General features: G+C 42.0%; 1 long non-coding RNA gene across 1 annotated transcript in view; it reads right to left on the reverse strand.

Moving 5' to 3' along the window:
• Positions 1-20,219, reverse strand: part of LOC127483511 (uncharacterized) — a 71,303-nt gene that overhangs the window by 29,789 nt on the left and 21,295 nt on the right. The window lies entirely within an intron of this gene.

The raw sequence follows: 20,219 nt of genomic DNA on the forward strand, positions 1-20,219 counted from the left end.
TTAAAATAAATTACTTGCTTTGACAAACGTAATTGGAACCCTAATTAATTCACTTGCTTTGTCTCCTGGTACAGGCAATAGCCACTTGTTATCTGTACCCACACACAAACCTAGCCCTGGGTTCTGGATTTTGAGTCAAATTGGAAATGAAGAAACTCTCCTGCCAAAAAAAGAGAAACTTCTATGTATCTCTAGTAAGTTTCCTAGGCAACTGAGTTGCAGCATTAATTAAAAGGAATTCCATTAGCTCAATATAGACAAATAGGAATTCCTGGTTGATAAATGCCATTCTTCCTTTCAAAACTGTGACCTCCAAGAAGTGCTCTCTAACCCACATTATCTCTTATCACTTACTTTGCAATCTATACTTGTAGGCATGGATCCTTTTTTGTACGCTATTAATTTTCATTATTTAGATGTGGTTTCTAATTTTACTATATAGTCACCAATGGCTAAATATGTGCTCTCTCTCCAAGTAGAAAAACTTCTAGGGGCAGGTGTTGTGGCACAGCAGGTTAAGCCACCACGTGGGATGCCATATCCCTTATCAGAGTTCAAGTTTGAAAACCAGCTCCCCATTTGCAATCTAGCTTCCTGCTAACGTGCCTGGGAAGGCTTGGGGGATGGCTCAAGTACATGGATCTCTGCCACCCATGGAGACTAAGAGCTCTGGGACCCTGGTTTCAATCTGGCCCAGTCCCAGCTGCAGGTGTCTGGGGAGTAAACCAGCAGGTGAAAGATTCTCTGTCTCTCTCTCTCCCCCCAACCTTTCTGTCTTTGAAATAAATTAATTAAAAATCTTTCATGATTCTATTTTTTGTATACTACTGAGCATAGTGCCACAACAGCACTTTGGATGTTCAAATTCTCATTCTGTAGGGAAATATTGCTGGTTCCTGTGGCCTGGAATAGATCATTGCATTCCTAGGAGGAAAAAGAAATTTCTTTTTGGGTACACTTAAACTTTGGAAAAATTCCAGACATCACTTCCTATACCATCTGAATAGTGATCATTTGTGTTATTAATTAATTTTATCAAGAAGATAGTTGATCATTTGCCAAAATTTTTTTTAACTTTTATTTAATGAATATAGATTTGGAAAGTACAGCTTATGGATTACATTGGCTCTCCCCCCAATGACTTCCCTCCCACCCACAACCCTCCCCTTTCCCACTCCCTCTCCCCTTCCATTCATATCAAGATTCATTTTCAATTTTCTATATATACAGAAGATCAGTTTAGTATACATTAAGTAAAGATTTCAACAGTTTGCACCCACACAGAAACACAAAGTGAAAAATACTGTTTGAGTACTTGTTATAGCATTAAATCTCAATGTACAGCACATTAAGGACAGAGATCCTACATGAGGAGTAAGTGCACAGTGACTCCTGTTGTTGACTTTACAAATTGGCACTCCTGCTTATGGCATCAGTAATCTCCCTATGTTCCAGTCATGAGTTTCCAAGGCTATGGAAGCCTTTTGAGTTCACCGACTCTGATCATATTTAGACAAGGTCATAGTCAAAGTGGAAGTTCTCTCTCCCTTCAGAGAAAGGTACCTCCTTCTTTGAAGACCTGAGAAACTGAGATTTTAAAGAGAAACCAGAATGAAATACTGGAAATGCAGAATTCAATACAGCAAATAAAAAATGCAGTGTGAAGTCAGCAATAGATGAGACAAAATAAAGAGTATCAGAACCAGAGGACAAACTTCTGGAAATAATACATCCAGACCAAATAAAAGAAGAAGAAATTAGTGTCGCTCCCCCTCTTCATGGAGGAACGACACAGGACCCTGCGCTGTTCTTTTGTCTGCTCGGCCCTCCCCGGGTTTGCTGCTGGTTCTTCCCGGGTTGGCTACCGTCCCTTCCACCTCCGTGGAAGGGCGGTTCCCCCTAGCCACTTTCCCCACTTCCGCGGGGGAGAGGCACACCGCTGGCCAGCTCTCTCGGGGGCTGCACAGGTGTTCCTTCAGATAGATGTTCCTGGTGCATGTTGTCTCTCTCCTCCTTTATAGTCCTCTTCCACCAATCCCAACTCTGCTACCCACACGCCGAGTACGCTGCTCTCCTCCAATCAGGAGCAGCTCCTGCAGCTTGTCAAGTTGGTGAAAGGCAGCTGGGTAGAAGCTGTTTGCTCCTCTCCCAGCGCCATATTGTGGGAGAGCAGATGCATAGAATAAGTCTTAATTCCAGTAACTTAGTCTAGTCCGAGTTGCTCCCAGTTGCTCCCCACAATTAGAAAATTGAAAATCACAGTTGGAGATTTACAAGATTCTAGCACTATCAAATGACCCAATTTATGGATCCTAGGAATTCCAGAAATTGTGGAAAAAGAGAAAGGATTAGAAGGTCTTCTTAATGAAATAATAATTGTTAAAAGAGATGAAGAAGGGCACTATGTAATGATTAAAGGGTCAACTCAACAGGAAGATATGACCATTATCTTTTACCTGGCTGTTGAAAAGAATTAAGGGTTTTAAAGGGAGATATAGACTCAAATATAGTACTAATGAGAGACTTCAATATCCCACTTTTAGCAATGGACAGATCAACCAGACAGAAAATCAACAAGGAAAAAAACAGAGTTAATTGACACAATACATCAAATAGACTTAGCAGATATCTTCAGAGCCTTCTACCATACAGCCACAGAGTACACATTTTTTTTTCTCCAGTGAATCGAATTTTCTCTAGGACTGACCATACACTAGGCCATAAAGTGAGTCTCAGCAAATTCAAAAAAACTGAAATCACACATGCATCTTCTCAGACCACAATGCAATGAAGCTGCAAATCAACAACTCAAGTATCCCTACATCATATGCAAGCACATAGAGAATGAACAGCATATTTCTGAATGAACAGTGTGTCATAAAAGAAATTAAAAGAGAAATAAAAAAAATTCTGGAAAAAAAATGAAGACAACAATGCAAAATACCAAAACCTGTGGGATATAGCAAAAACAGTGTTAAGAGGAAAGTCTATAACAATAGCTTCCTACATAAAGAAACTGGTAGGCACCAAATAAATGAACCATCTATGCACATCAAGGATCAAGAGAAATAACAGCAAACCAAACCCAAAACCAGTAGGAGAGAAGGAACAGTTAAAATTAGAGAAGAAATCAACAAAATTGAAAGCAGAGAAAGCATTTGACAAACACAGCACCCTGTCATGATGAAGACTCCAAGCAAACTGGGTTTAGAAGGAACACTCCTCAACACAACAAATTTGCTTTCTAACAAAACCACAACCAGCATCATACTGAATGGGGAAAAGTAAGCATTCCCATTGAGATCTGGCGCCAGACAGCGATGCCCACTCTAAGCACCACTATTCAATATAGTCCTGGAAGTTCCAGCCAGTGCCATTAGGCAAGAAAAGGATATCAAAGGGATACAACTTGGGAATGAGGAAGTCAAATTATCCTTAACTGCAGATGACATGATTCTATATATAGGGGATTCAAAAGGCTCCTCTAGGAGACTATTGGAACTCATAGAAGAGTTTGGCAAAGCAGCAGGATACAAAATCAATGCACAAAAATCAACAGCCTTTGTATACACAGACAATGCCATGGCTGAGTAAGAACCTCTAAAATTAATCCCAAACACAATAGCTACAAAAAAAAAAAATCAAATACCTTGGAATAAACTCAACCAAGGATGTCAAAGATCTCTACAATGAGCATTACAAAACATTAAAGAAATAGAAGAAGATACAAAAAATGGAAATATCTTCCATGTTCATGGATTGGAAGAATCAATATCATCAAAATGTACATTCTTCCGAAAGCAATTTACAGACTCAAATGATACCAATCCAAATACCAAAGACATTCCTCTCAGATCTAGGAAATATGGTGCTGAAATTCATATGGAGGCACAGGAGAGCTCAAATAGTCAAAGCAATCCTGTACAACAAAAACAAAGCCAGAGGCATCACAACACCAGGTTTCACGACATACTACAAGGCAGTTATAATCCCATGGCACGTCAACGACGCTCCAGATCTTCTTGAAGTGTCTTGATTTTATTGAAAACAATGCCGGATTTGTTAGCATAAAAACAACATTTTTCCTGTAAAGCCAAGCAAATACCTCCCCGTTCAGCAGTAAACAAGTCTAAGCCTCGACGATTTTGTAAAACCACTTCCGCTAGGGAGTCAATTTGATCTTGAAGGTCCTTGCGCCATCTTCACTCCGCAGCGTCGACCGATGCTAATGATTTCAGGTGGGCAGTTCCAAGCCAGTCGCACAATCACTTGGATCCAAGTTTTCCTCCTGGAAGGCGGCGTTCCTCCAATCTTACAGGCACTCGAACCCCAAGGGCCGCGCTCAAGCCCCACGTTGGGCGCCAGTTGTCCCGTCCCGCAGGTCCCGCAGGACAGCAACTGGGGCCAAGCACCTAGAAGGTGAAATGCTTGTGCAAGCAGAGGAAGGTCACAATGTTATCTTGCTGCTGCAATGCTTGTGCAGGTAGGCGAACGGTCATAAAGTCTTAAGACACAGGGAGGCGTTATCAGTACTTCCCGGCCCGGGCTGCTTAGCTCTTCTTCAGTAGTTTTCCACTAAGAGGCCACATGTCGCACGGTCCCCGACAAGAAAGAAAGCGTGGCTGGAAGGCAGAATCGGGGACACTGAAAGGAGGGAGGGCACCAGGATTTGCGGATGCAGCCAAAGCAGCACTGAGATGAAAATTCATAGCCACTGAATGCTTACAGTAGAAATTAAGGAACACCTGTAATCATACCCCACGGAGACAACGACTCTCGCAATTGCTTGACATGTTTCCTCCAGCGTCTTTTCTGGGCTCATCCAAGCACCAGGAATCAGCCACGTGGATGTCCATCTAGACCAGGAAACCTAGAGCACGAGGCTCAAAGGCCATGTGCCCTGGAGGCGCGGGGCTACCTCAAGCCCCTTCCTAGCAAGAGGCCAGGGAAAAAGAGCCCATTTGCCAAAATTTAAACAGATATCACAGAAGAAAATCTTACTAAGATTTCTGAAGATCTTTCTATTTTCTCAAGTTATCTTAGGAAATGACAAGAATCAGAATTCATGGTATTAGGAAGGAAGTCTGTTGCCAAGAGAAGTAAAGTGAGAGGAATTTAGGGACCAGATAACCCTGAATTATGTTTACATCACACAAGAAAATGCATAAAGCAAACTTACTGTTACCTAAGTTAACAGTGTTTAATAATTTAACATAATATAAATTACCAATGGTTGTCCAAGAAAGAATGGTTCTCTACCATTTGTCCAGGGTATTTTTAACAGTTTTATTGAGATATAGTTCACATACCAACATACCATGCAATTCATGCTTTAAATATACAATTCAATGAATGTCAGCATATTCACAGATATATGCGACCCCTGGTGTAATGTTTAGAATATTTTCATAAGCTCAGTAAAGTACTGTACTGCTTAACTACCAACCCTTAGTCCTCCTTCTCACCATTCCCTTCATCCCTATGAAATTAAGAATCTACTTTCTGGGGCCAGCACTGTGGTGCAATGGGTTAAAGGCCCAGGCTGCAGTGCCAGCATCCCATATGGGCACCAGTTCGGGTCCCAACTTCTCCACTTCCAATCCAGTTCCCTGCTGATGTGCCTGTGAAAACTGCAGAGGATGGCCCACTGGGCCTCTGCACCCTCGTTGGAGATGAAGACCCTGGCTCCTGGCTTCAGATCAGCTCAGTCCCAGCCATTGCATTCATTTGGGGAGTGAACCAGTGGATGGAAGACCCCCCCCCACCTCTATGTAACTCTTTCAAATAAATAAATCTTTTAAAAAAAAGTATCTACTTTTCTACTGCTGTAGATGCTTTGGGGGGGACTTTTAGATGAATGGAATCATGCAATTTATGAACTTTGTGACTTGATTCTTCTACTTAGCATAATGTTTTCAAGTTACATTTGTTATAACAGGTATCAGGACTTCATTTTATGTCTAAATATTTTATGATATGGACATATCACATTTTATTAGTCATCTATTGATAGACATTTGGGTTGTTCCCATCTTTGGACTATTATGAATAGTGCTGCTATGATCATTTGTGTGTCCATTTTTGTGTAAATATGTTTTTTTTCGGGCACATCAGGAGTGGGACCACTGGGTCACATGGTAACTACGTGATTCACTGTTTGAGGATGAGTCCGACTGTTTTCCAAGCAAACTTCTACATGCGATGCACTCACCAGCAGGGTGTGAGCATTCTGCTCTCTCCTCATCCTTGTCAGCACTCACTATTGTCTGATTTGTTATTTCCAGTGATCTTAGTGTGAGGAATATGAAATGGTATCTTGGGCAGTTTTGCTTTGCATTTCCCTAATAAGTAATGATCCTTTTCATGTGCTTATTGGACATTTGTATATCTTTGAAGACATATGTATTCACATTCTTTTCTCCTGGTTTACTTGGTCTGTGTGTGTGTGTTTTTTTGTTTGTTTGTTTTTTGTGTTTTTTTTACAGGCAGAGTAGACAGTGAGAGAGAGACAGAGAGAAAAGTCTTCCTTTTCCCCTTGGTTCACCCTCCAATTGCCACCACGCACCGCACTGATCTGAAGGCAGGAGCCAGGTGCTTCTCCTGGTCTCCCATGGGGTGCAGGGCCCAAGTACTTGGGCCATCCTCCACTGCACTCCCTGGCCACAGCAGAGAGCTGGCCTGGAAGAGGGGCAACTGTGGGGAGCAACTGGGAGCAACTCGGACTAGACTAAGTTACTGGAATTAAGACTTATTCTATGCATCTGCTCTCCCACAATATGGCGCTGGGAGAGAAGTAAACAGCTTCTACACAGCTTCCTCCAGTTCAACCAATAAACTGTAGGACCTACTCCTGATTGGAGGAGAGCAGTGTACTCGGCGTGTGGGTAGCAGAGTTGGGATTGGTGGAAGAGGACTATAAAGGAGGAGAGAGACAACATGCACCAGGAACATCTAAGGGGAACATCTATCTGAAGGAACACCTGTGCAGCCCCCGAGAGAGCTGGCCAGCGGTGTGCCGCTCCCCCGCGGAAGTGGGGAAAGTGGCTAGGGGGAACCGCCCTTCCACGGAGGTGGAAGGGACGGTAGCCAACCCGGGAAGAACCAGCAGCAAACCCGGGGAGGGCCGAGCAGACAAAAGAACAGCGCAGGGTCCTGTGTCGTTCCTCCACGAAGACGGGGAGCGACATAATGGTGCCGTGACTCGGATAGTAAGCCTAGGAGCAACAGGCAACCAGGACAGAATCCGGCGCCCCGACCGGGACTAGAACCCAGTGTGCCGGTGCCGCTAGGTGGAGGATTAGCCTAGTGAGCCGCGGCACCGGCCTTGGTCTGTGTTTTTATTACTGAGTTGCAGGAGTCCTTTATGTATATTCTAGATATAGGAACTTTACCATATGTATGATTTGAAAGTCTTTACTTTTTATGAGAGTTCTCTTTTTAACTTTCTCAATGATGTACTTTGAAGCAGGAAAGCCTTTAATTTTGATGAAGTGCAATATATCTATGTCTTCTTTTGCTGTTCATGCTTTTGGAGTCATGTTTGAGAATGCTTTGTCAAATTCAAGTCATGGTTTACTCGTACGTCTTTTTTTCCCAGGGTATTTATAGTTTTAGCTATCATATTTGGGTTGCTTTGATTAGCAATTTTATAAAGCAGGCACAAGCTGTCTATTTTATCTCATTTCAGGTTTCTCTCAAGTTGGTCCATGCCTTTGATTGCTATATCTCACTTCACTGTCAACCTCATCAAATTAAGGTTTCCCTCCATGAAATCAACTACTTGTTTATTAAGGCATTAAATGCTTCAACAGCCTTATAGAAAAGCCTTATAGAAAGACAGAGGTATGTGAACATTGCTACATGTTGAAGCCTAACACCATTGGCAGACTCCTTGTTTGGTTCATTTTGGTTTACAAGGAAATAGACAATAAGCCATGGTGGGTGAGTATGGGTCAACTTGTGTGAAGCCAAATGAAAAAACAGACAGGAGGAGATAGGCAAGGATGAATGCAGGAAGACTCTCCTGTGGACTTGCTTTGCTCAGTCCTTTGCAAAAAATAAAAAAATTAAAAAAATTTAAATAAAGCTGGGCACAAAGACCTATCTGCATCCTCTCCCTCTTGTGAGCTCCCTAACCATCATGTTCTCAACCTTATTGGATGGAATTTGTTTGGGGAGAAGGAGCTATCTGATAAGAAAGAAAAACATTTGCCTCTATATGACACATGCAATATCCTACCAAATTTCTAAGATATAATGCTTCATTTTATAATTCAGAATTCAAAGGAATGCCTTTTAATTTGTAATCCATTCCCGTTCACGTACTGCCTTTTTCCAGTTCCTCTGTTTAGGAGCATAATTACCATAATTGAACTTCCTCACAATTACATTTAAAGCATATGACATGTTGCTTTAAATATTTATTCATACCAAGTGTCCTCCTTTAAAAGTAAATTTGATGTTTGTAAAGAGCCAAGAGCAATTCCAAATTCAGTGAACCTAAAAAGTTAACAATCAAGCCACACAATGTTGTGAACAAAAAGGAAAACACAAATGTATCTCTGCATTGATCCAGCCACTTTCTCCCAGGTAACAAATTTCTCCAGTGTGCAGAACGTGCCAGGCCCTGTCTCAGGTTCCAGAGATGTGGCTGAGCATAGAGCAAAGTCCCTGTTCTCGCAGAACTGCTCCCAAACTGAGGAAACAGACAATAAAATACCAGATAGTCATTCATTCAGTGAAGAAAAAACGACGCAGGACGAGAAGACAGAGCGACGCAGAGCGGGGTTTTTCAGGTCGGGGTGACTCAATGATAGCCAGAATTGTCCCATCTATTGAAAATTACATTGGGCAGAAATTTGGCTTCAAAATTTTAACCCAGACTCAAGTTTTAAATAATTCTGTTTGAGGATACATGAACTAGTCTCTGGTTTAAGAATCCAAGTGAATTTTCATTTTCTCCACTGTCCAAATTTCAAACCAGAACAATGGCTTCAAGCAGCACTTTCAAAAAGCCTCCTGATGTGTTTTTCATCACATTTATAAATGGAGTGATCAGAACACATATCTCAGAATATATATTATTATCTTCTGGCACTAACGAAGAACTTCCTCCTGACCCATTACTTTCATTGGCATCTAAATAGAGTTTTGGCTCTGGTTATGGGTTATTTTAAGGCGTGCTCTTAAGTGCACGGATATTATGCCACTTCCTTTATGTCTCTGTTCATCACTGCCATCTCCCACTCATTCTGTGCCTTCAGAAATTAGCAGAAGCCTCAAAGATGGAGGAAACAAGAAGTTGGAGGAAGCAGAAGTCCTGGAACTCAGCGATAGCATAGCCAAGTGAGGCTGCATAGTGACAAGGAATTTTTCCCCTGCATTGTTATTTTCAGGAAGCAGGGACCAAATCACCAAAGCAATTCTACTCCAGGGGATGACCTCACAGCCTGTCTACACATGTGGTTTCTCCACAGCCTCCTTTAAATAGAAAAAAGCACATAGAGGGGCCGACGCTGTGGCGGAGGGGGCAAAGCTGTGTCCTGCAGTGCCAGCATTCCTATATGGACGCCAGTTCGTGTCCTAGCTGCTCCACTTGTGATCTAGATCCCTAGTAACAGCCTGGGAAAAGCAGTGGAAGATGGTCCAAGTGCTGGGGCCTCTCTTACCCACATGGAGAACCTGGAAGAAGCTCCTGGCTCCTGGCTTCAGCCTGGCCCAGCCCAGGCTGCTGTGGTCACCTGGGAAGTGAATGAGCAGATGAAGGATCTCTCGATCTCTCCCTTTCTCTCTCTATAGCTCTAACTTTCAAATAAAGAAATAAATCTTTCAAAAATAAAAAAGCACATAAAGTTTTTGGGGAAATCTGCTGTATGGACTATACTGATTTTCAGCAATTTATTGATTAATCATATGTGGGCCCCCAAATAAAAACAGATCTCACACACACCTGATCCTTTTCCCTCCAAGAGATATGAACCTCTTTAAAATTATTTGCTGTCCATAAGGAAGTTTAAGCTGGAAAGTATGTAATTCAAGCAAGAACCTGGGGCAGAAGTTGTGGTGTAGCAATTCAGGTGACATTAAGACACACGAATCCAATAAGCGAGAGCCTGGCTCAAGTCCTGGCTCCCCTTCCAATCCAGCTTGCAGCTAATGTGCATCCTGGGAGGTGGCAGGGGATGGTACAAGTGCCTGGGTCCCCACCACCCATGTGGGAAACTCGGATTGAGTTCCTGTCTTCACTCTGGCCCTGGCCTGGCTGTTGTGAGTATTTTATGAAGTGAACCAGTGGATGAACAGTCTTTCTCTCCCTCTCCCTTTATCTTTCTGGCTTTCAAACAAATAAAAATAAGATTTTAATAAGAGAAAATTTAAGCAAATAAAGTATTATGGTGAAAAAGAAGAGCAAAAGGGTCAATTTTTCCACATTTTAATTCTTCCCCATTCTGCAAAGCAGCAAACAGCCCTGCACCTTGCCTAAATTCTAGGGCAGGCATCCTGAGTGCATTTGCCCCCATCAGAGATTACGACGCAACCAACGCTGTGGGAAAGCGAGGCTGGGTTTTTAAGCTGAAGTCAATTCTCCCTAGTAACAAAGCATGGGGGATGCATGGCCACTCCGTTGACACCCACCCTGAAATAGCATCTGACACATTTTAAGCTTGTCATCCTCAAAACAGAGGGAGACCGCTTCTCTTCCTGGAAACATAGACATCACCAGGTTTATTTTTAATTATCCTTTTCTTCCATCTCGTCCTCCCTGGTTTAGAACCTGTCTTTACGCTTCAAATGTAGATGGAGGATACATAAATCTCTCCTACTCACATAACTGGGTGTGGAGTGGACTCTGGCTGGGGGAGGGAGGGCAGTGGGAAATCAGTCCCTCCAGCCACCCTGAATCACTCACGACTTCATTACTCAGCATGCCCTCCACTCTGCATGTGTCTTCCAGAGCGCGAAGACTCGGCCAGGTCTGTGCGGGAGCAGGCCGTTTCCTCATTTCTACTAAAGCATCATTCACAAAATTTTGTGAGCTGCCCAGAAGGCCTCCAAACCCAACTTAATTTGAAGCCGCATACCCTACTCCTTAAGCAGGGCTTGAGCACTACCAATCCCCTGGAAGACAGATGAGACACACTCACGGCAATACAGCTTTTAACCTTTCCTCTCCTCTACCATGACGGGGGTGAATTACCGTAAATGATGGCTACCCTGTCTGCAGGATGGACAATTGATTTGACCTGACTGCCTCCCAAGCTCTAATGGACTTTGTGGCCAAATCCCCCGAGATATAAAATATGTCCAAGTGAATTGGGGCAGGTTAGAGAACAGACCTGCTTTTCATCTTGGGCTCTAGCTGTAATACATCTCCCAGTTGTTCGGAGCAAAAGATTAAAAATGATCAATACCCAAATCATTTTTTTAAAGTGTTTCCCTCAGTAAATCTGTTTTTGTTATTTTTTCCTCTGCTGAGCATGATTTCCCAAACCTTGAGAAGACCCTTTTCTTCAAACACAGAATCGCCCAGGGCTTCACCTTCTGTTTATTTCCATTTAATTCATCCTCATCTATTCAGTATATTGACTACCTGAGTTGCACAGAATTTCTTTGCCTTTAAGTAGTGAATTTTCCTATCCTTTGAGTTTACACGGAAGCGTCATTTGCCACAAGAACGAAGGTTCTCAGGAAGAAAATGTGGAAGGAAATTCTTCAGGCAAATAAAATCAAATTTAAAGAACATCCAAAAAAGTATTTTTAAGTGAATTTAAAAACATGCTTTTCAGGTTGAAGTTATATTTTTTTAATTCACATGATAGATGAGAAGAAAAAACAATGACTAGGGTATAAAACATGCTAAACTGATTACTAGTATAAGAAATGAGCCACAATAACACAGTTCAACCCTAACATTTGTCTCACAGACAGCCATTAAAGGGAGCAGCATTTACTCCACGGAAGATCCCTGCAGAGAAAACAGGAAGAAATTAAAGAGAAAAATCTCAATAAACCAAGGAGAGAATATTTTTATTTGAGAGGCAGAAAAATAAAGACAAAGGGACCTCCCATCCATCAACTCATTCCCCAGATGCCTCCAAAAGCTGGTATTGTACCAGGCCAAAGCTGCAAGTTCAATCCAGGCTTCCCTTGTACATGGCAGGAACCCAATTGCTTGAGCCATCACCATTGCCTTCTAGGGTCTGCATTAACAAGAAGCCTGAGTCGGCAGTCAGAAGTTAGGGTACTTAAACCCAAGTACCCTAACTATGGCATGTGGACATCCTTTTAATAAAAAAAAAATATTTATTTATTTTGAGAGCTCTTCCATACACTGGTTCACTCCAATAGATGGCCGCAACAGCCAGGGCTGGGCCAGTTTATAGACAGAAGCCAGGACCTTCATCCAGGTCTCTCATGTGGGTGTCAGGGGCCCAAACACTTGGGCCATCTTTCGCTGCTTTTCACAGGCCATTAGCAGGGAGTTGGACTGGAAGTGGAGCAGCCAGGACACAGCCCCAATATGGGATGCCAGCATTACAGGTGGCAGCTTAACCCACTGTGTCACAACACCGGCCCCACACATGGGAATCTTAACTACTAGGCTAACCACTTGCCCCAAGGGAAGAATACTTTAATAAGGTACTGCTTGGATCAAGAGGAAATTTTGTGTCTAAAAATATGAGGTCTTAATTCTGGATTTCACTAGACATAGAGCGGATTTATAAAGGATGTTATCCAATTCTGTGTTTTGGAAAACAACAGACCAGGTAGATTTGTGTCGTAACCTTCTAGGAAATGATTTCCTTCACAAATACACAGTTAATCAGGGCACTGTGCTCATTCTACAAATCTGGGCCAAGCACTGTGCTAGAAGCTAAGGGAGGAAAGAGGGATGAAAGACACGTGTTCCTGCCCTGTAAGGAGGATCCGCGGGAGAAAAGTAGTTTAAACAAGAGGGATTACGCTGGTTCAAGGCCAAGCATAGTGAGCACACAGAGGAACAAAGTGCTTCGGATTACAGAGGAGGAAGAGCAAAGAAAGCTTAAGTGAACTGGCTCAAGTGGAACAGGCAGCTCAAACTATTGCAAACCTTCAAACATTTTCAGAAGCAAAGTGTATGAGGGGAGGTGATTTCCAGAAGTGTACTATGTGATCTGTGCAATTGCACTGCCTCCCTATGACCTAAACACGGAGCCTGAAATTAGTAGCCAGAGAGTGATATATTGGGCATTGTGGGCCATGCGTTGTCTATTGCACCCACTGCCCTGTGCCACACACAATATGTAAACAAATGACCATGACTGAGTTCCAGTAAAACTTTACTTATGGACACCGATGTATGATTATATGATTTTCATGTGAAACAAAAATTTTTTTGCTTAACCATTTAAAAATGTGAACATCGATTTTTGTCCAACATCTTGCAAGGCTGAGGTAGTCACTGTGGCACTCTGCACCTGGCCATGACACCCAAGGCTGACAAGATGAAGAAAGGACACTGGAAGTTTGGCCAAAAAGATGAGGAATCCCATGAAGAAATCTGGAGGCAAGGCCAAGAAGAAGCCGACGGCAAAGCTGAGGACCTGCTCCATAACCTAGTTTTGTGTGGCCAAGTTACTTATGACAAACTCTGTAAGTTCCAACTGTAAGCTTGTCACTTGGCTGTGACCCCTGAGAGACTAAGGGTGCGCAGGTCCCTGGCCAGGGCAGCCCAGCAGGAGATTTTGAGTAAATGATTCAGCAAACTATTTCAATGCCCAGAACTCAAGTAATTTACAGCAGAAATACCATGGGTGAGCTGGGGAGCGTGTCTGAATAGATTGAATGAATCACACATTTGGAAAAAATAAAATTTTATTAAATCAAAAATAATTTTTAAGTTAAAATGTGGAAAAACATTCTTAATTCACAGACTGCAAAACAAAACAAAACACACAAACCAAAAGGTTGTAGGCTAGATTTAGCCAGCAGGCTATATAGGGAGATGATCCCTGTTATGCTGTAGAGTGTTGGTGTCTCATCCTAGCCAAATATTTCATTGTGAATTTCTACCCATTTTATCAGCTTGTATCTTTACACATGAACTTGACCATACATGTATCCAAAGCACCTCCTCCATACATGTTTGAAGTGACACTTTTTTGAAACATTTCTGCTCTTTTCTCATTTTCTGGGCATGAATCAACAAGTTTGTCCCTGATTCAATAGTTTTCTAAAAGAGCAAAGTTATAATTTTTCTTCGTGCCCTTCCAAGTAATGACACTATATTGATTTTTTTCAATACAAATATATGGGTCAGAGGTGATGCAAGTTTACTATGCTGAAGAGCTCATTAAAAGAACATGAAGCGAAGCAGAAGGAATCCTGACTGAAAAAAGATAAAAATGAATAATTCTGATGCTTTCTTACCAAATACACCAACTTCTATCTGTAAAACGTTTTAAAACACGTAAATATCAACCTGCCTATATAAGAAGATAACTAGGTTAAAACTACACTGTTCCAATAATACTTCAAGACAACATCAGAGCCAGCGCCGCAGCTCACTAGGCTAATCCTCCGCCTTGCAGCGCTGGCACACTGGGTTCTAGTCCCGGTCGGGGCGCCAGATTCTGTCCTGGTTGCCCCTCTTCCAGGCCAGCTCTCTGCTGTGGCCCGGGAGTGCAGTGGAGGATGGCCCAAGTGCTTGGGCCCTGCACCCCATGGGAGACCAGGAGAAGCACCTGGCTCCTGGCTTCGGATCAGTGCGGTGTGCCGGCTGCAGTGCGTCGGCCGTGGCGGCCATTGGAGGATGAACCAACAGCAAAGGAAGACCTTTCTCTCTGTCTCTCTCACTGTCCATCCTGCCTGTCCCAAAAAAAAAAAAAAAAAAAAAAAAAAAAAAAAAAAAAGACAACATCATAAATATTACATAGATATGCAAGAAATAGAAATATGACAAAGAATTCCTAGTGCTCTAGGAAGTGCCAGAAGTTGCATTCAACCCCAGAATACCAGAGGTGAAATTAAGAGAGGGGGCAGGAGTTACAGCTAACAGGCAGATGGGGGACTAGTTCCTGCTCTCAGAAAGACAAACTGAATGTGCAAAGCTGTATTGAAAGTTGCTTCTTGAAAAACACACTAAGCAGTCACAGGAGCTCACTTCTGAAAAGTAGACAGATGCTACTTTTTGCCATGCTCAAAGATCTCCTGGCCACAGAAGTATCTGACATACTGCCCAAAACACCAGAATTCCTGCATCAAAGTCGTCCAAGAAGTGTCCAGTTTGGTTGTTCTTCGTAAGGGTTGGCACGTGGCATCTTGGATTGGACAACCAGAATTATTACAAATCAGTGATAATATTGTAAATAATAAAATGCTGGCCTCCCTTTTCCATCAATGTTAAAGTGACTCTGAGCTCTAGCACTTAGCCTAGACCAATAAGCAAGTGCATCAACTGCCACTTCTTGAGATTTTAGGATCTTGCGTGTTTTCTTCCTTCTCATTTTTGGCATTATTTCTGGGATAAACAATTTTAATGGAAATGGATTTCCCTCAAATTTCTGATTTATTAATAACCTCATGAAACATGGGTGATGTCAGAAGTCAAAATAATGAGAAAATTGTGCTCAGGAATAAAGTCGTTTCCAGATGTTCCATTCTTCCCTAATCAGTCTCATTGAATTCCTCCAAGAATATCACAGTAAAAGAAACATGGGCATTTAGCTTCATAAAAACTAGACAGACTTATTCGACTTGGTTTAATTGTGCTAACTAGAGGGAGGTATATTGCTTTTCTTTCCCTCACTTCTACTGCAATGGGCTGAACACAATGGTTCTAGGATGGTAGTGCACTCTCCAGGGAGAAAATTCAGAGATTCATTTTTTCTTTCTACCTGGTTTTCTGTGAATCAGCTGCATTTCTATAACTTGTTGTATATCTGCCTAAACTTCAGAGATGAATAATCAATGACAATCTTCAAATAACCAACCAACTTGCTGGATGCTTAGTGGAGTTCTATAGATCATTTACCCAGATCTGGCTACTTTTCCTTTCAGGTTCATCCTCTTACCCTGGAATGCATGTGTCTTGTTCTAGTCTCTCATTTCTGCCTTTGAAACACAAGATGACATGGGGTAGGCTCTGTGAGTCCTTCCAGCAGCTGTGGCAGGAGGAGAGGGTAAGTGGAGAGAGCAGGAAGACTTTCATATGGTCCCAAACCGGGGGAGTCGGCGGGGGTGTGGGGGGGATGGAAGTGGACAGTTATTTATTCTGCCCTTTAATTTTTTCTGAATTTCCTTAACAAATCTGAAAATCAACGTGTACTTGTTTATAAACTTTTTAATAAATGCATACCATACATTCAGAATTACATTCTAAGTATGCAGTGTAATGAAACCTAGGGAACGCCCCTGGACACAGACACAGGGCAACTCCAGCACCCCCAAAAGCCCCTCTTGATATCTGCCCCTTCACGCTCTCCTCCAAGCATCTTCTGTGTCACTATCTGTTCCCTCTTGCTAATATTTAGATCCATTTGTCAACACATTCATTAATGCCATCTCATTCTGCTCAGGACAGCCATCCCTGCTAAAAATGCTTTCAGATCTTCATTACTGACTATACATTTTCTGACACCACAGATTGAAATTAGTACCTTGGTCTCCAGTAAGAAAAATCTGCTTTCATTACCTACTAGTCTGTAACCACAATTTATTCACCCTCGCCAAGCCTCAACAGTTTCCTCAAATATAAAATGTAGAAAAAAACAGAGTCTATCTTTGTGGGATGATCATGGTGAATGAGTGTCAAAATGTACATAAAGTTTCCAATTCTGTTATTTAACCATAAATAATAATTTTCAGCTATTTCAGTTTTTACAAGTCTAACATGATTATAGACAATGAGTAAATATTTGGGATCTTAGCTCTGTGTAACTCAGATTGTATATAAATGTTAATGTGTACATGACATAATGGCCTCACCAACTTTAAGTGAAACTAAGGTAACCTTTAATCTTAGACAAATATCAGTAATGTTTCATTATAGTTCTAAAATTTAGTTCACAATCTATGTGTATTTGTGTGTATAGTTGTCCTAAAAATAAGACACTTTCTACCTGGTTTTCTCTCAAAATCTTTTAAGACTCGTCTCAGGGACTATGGAAGGGGGGAATTTGGGGTCACTGTTTTATAGGAGTTAAGACACAGTTTGGAACACCAGCATCCAATATCAGAGTGCCTGTGATTGAGTCCTGCCTCTGCTTCCAATGCAGCCTCCTGCCAATATGCCTAGGGGGCAGCAGGTGATAGCCCGATACGTGGGTCCCTGCCACCCATTGGGAGACCCAGATGGAATATCCTGGCTTCAGCGCAACCTAGCCCCAGCTGTGGGCATTGGGGGAGTGGACAAGTGGATGGAACATCAATCAATCTGTCTCTCTCTCCTACTCCCCCTCCCTTCCTGAACCACTTTGCTTTTCAAATAAATAATTTTTTAAAAAGACTCATCTAAAACACCTCTCATGGTAAGTGCTTGCTTGATCTCCCAATTCTACATATGTGCTCTGTTCTGTCCTCTTTCTGAAGCACAGTACCTCCATTGTCTGTCCTGGACAAGAGAAATATTTGAGTGACCACATTGTATCTGTGCTAGAAATAGCAACAGGAACTATTCCCATATCTCTCGTTTTTGTGTTTTTTTTTTTTTAATTTTTGACAGGTAGAGTGGACAGTGAGAGAGAGAGACAGAGAGAAAGGTCTTCCTTTTGCCGTTGGTTCACCCTCCAATGGCCGCCGCGGCCGGCGCGCTGCGGCCGGCGCACCGCGCTGATCTGATGGCAGGAGCCAGGAGCCAGGTGCTTTTCCTGGTCTCCCATGGGGTGCAGGGCCCAAGCACCTGGGCCATCCTCCACTGCACTCCCTGGCCACAGCAGAGGGCTGGCCTGGAAGAGGGGCAACCGGGACAGAATCCAGCACCCCAACCGGGACTAGAACCCCGTGTGCCGGCGCCACTAGGCGGAGGATTAGCCTAGTGAGCCGCGGCGCTGGCCTATTCCCATATCTCTTGAACGTGGTCTAGCCTTAGACTTCACACATCACAACAATATAGTGATAATCTTACTATAAAGTTTACATAAGTTTATACTTTATTTAATTCTCCAACCAACCCTTCAAAATGTGCAAGTGTTAGTATTAGTCTGTTTACAATGGTTTAGCCTGACAAACATTTTTATATCATTTAATATGCCCCAGTAGTGTTCTAAAGGCTTGGTATGGTATCAACTCATTTCATCTCACTGATGAGGCAGTTATTATTATTGTCCCCATTTCATACATAAGGAAAGACACAAAGTGGTTGAGTAAGTGGCCCAAGGTTATCCGTGTAGTAAATTACTTAACTAGGATCTAGGATTCCTGTGCAGACAGGCCAGCTCCTGAGGAAGTGTAACCAGAAATTGATTCAAGGGACAGGCGTTGTCATTTAGCCAGTTAGGCTGGCCCCTTGGGACCCCTGAGTCCCCTGCTGGAGTGCTAGTTCAACTCCCTGCTACTCCACTTCCTAGCCAGCTTCCAGCTAATGTGCCTTGGAAGGCCCAAGTACTTGGGTCCTCCCTGCCACCCATGTGGGAGATGAACATAGAATTCTGGACTCCTGGCCTCAGCCTGACCCAGCCCTGGCAATGTGGCCATTTGGGGAGTGAACCAGTAGAGAGAAGATAGATCTCTATTTCTCTCCCTCTGTTTCCTTCCCTACCTCTCTGTCACTCTGCCTTTTAAATAAATAAATCTTTGAAAAAGAAATTAAAGATAGGTTTTCAAAGAAAACTTCACTGTAAAATGCAGTGAGCAAAAGGAAGGTATTTGAAGTATGGAGGGGTGCTGGTTTTCCTCTTGGGCTCCTTGTGATCTGGAAGCAGATATAACTAAGAGGAACTAATATGTATTTTTAAAAGGCTTTAACAAATAATTGTTTTCAAAACTCATAGAACTTATAGCAATTATAATATGCTTTTATAACCAGTAGTGAATAAGTTTTCAGATCTGTGACTTTTGCAGTTATAGGTATCTCTTCTGTACATTAGCTTTTCATATCATCTTCAGCAGATGTTCATTAAATGTCTACTCTAGTATTATATCATCCTAAGTCCCAGAGATACTCAAATACTAAAACTTTATTACAAATAATTTATCAGTCTGCTTTCTCTTTTAAATAATCTTCCTTAGTTCTTTAAAGATTTAAAGTGGTCTTCCCTGAAATAATCACTACAATGCATTTATGCCTCTTGGAAAAATGGAGACACAATATAGTGTTTTATGCAAACATTACAGTTAATATATGACAAATCATTCTAGGCAAATGCTCCGTATATCAAACATTTTTTCACTAAATCTGTATTGATCTAATTGTATTTCTTGCACTTCTTAAAACAAACCTCTAGTATTTTCCTTTAGGTAATGTTAATAAAACATCTGGAGAATAGATGTGTAGGAAGAGTATCTTCAAGATGGCAGTTTATATTTCTTATTTCCTCCTATTGGTCAGACCATATATTTCCTTATAATGGCACATTTGTTCTCATCCATGGGTTGCATCAGAAGCTACTGGTGACCTCATTGGGCTCTGTTCTTGTACTTGGAACACAATCGGGTGCTGCTGGCCCCTATCCCCTTAAGGCCAAGGTTGAACACTACATTATCTGGGCAGATGACACCTTATTCTTATTCCTCAACAATTCTAACAACTCACAGCCCCTCTCAGCCCCTTTATGAACACAGATGTCATTTTAATGGGGGAAGAGCTAAAGTGACAAGAAGGTGACCTGTGGGTGAACCCAGGAGCAGGTGAGCACTGTCAGTTTTTAATTTGAAACTGGTGTCACGTCTGAGAAATGGCTGGTATAATCACATTTGTAACTGATCTTCTAGAAACTCTGCAAACATTCATTGGATGCCTGTTGTGGCAATATGAAATTAACAATTCATGTGCAGTTCTCTGGGCACCTAACTAAATCAAACATAGCTTTGAAAACAGTACAAACACTGTATGTTTGCCAGAAAACAAGATTGGGGTAACTACAAAGTGCTGATTGGGTTTTTAATGAAAGATTTGTTTTGGCATCAATTTTTCAAAAATGTAACTAATATTATTTCAAGGCATAAATTTAACTTATCCAATATATAGGCCATTGTTACATAATATTATCTCTAAAAGTTAAATCTTAATGTTATACCTTCAC

Source organism: Oryctolagus cuniculus, chromosome 13 (assembly GCF_964237555.1).
Source record: "Oryctolagus cuniculus chromosome 13, mOryCun1.1, whole genome shotgun sequence".
Classification (NCBI taxonomy): Eukaryota; Metazoa; Chordata; class Mammalia; order Lagomorpha; family Leporidae; genus Oryctolagus; species Oryctolagus cuniculus.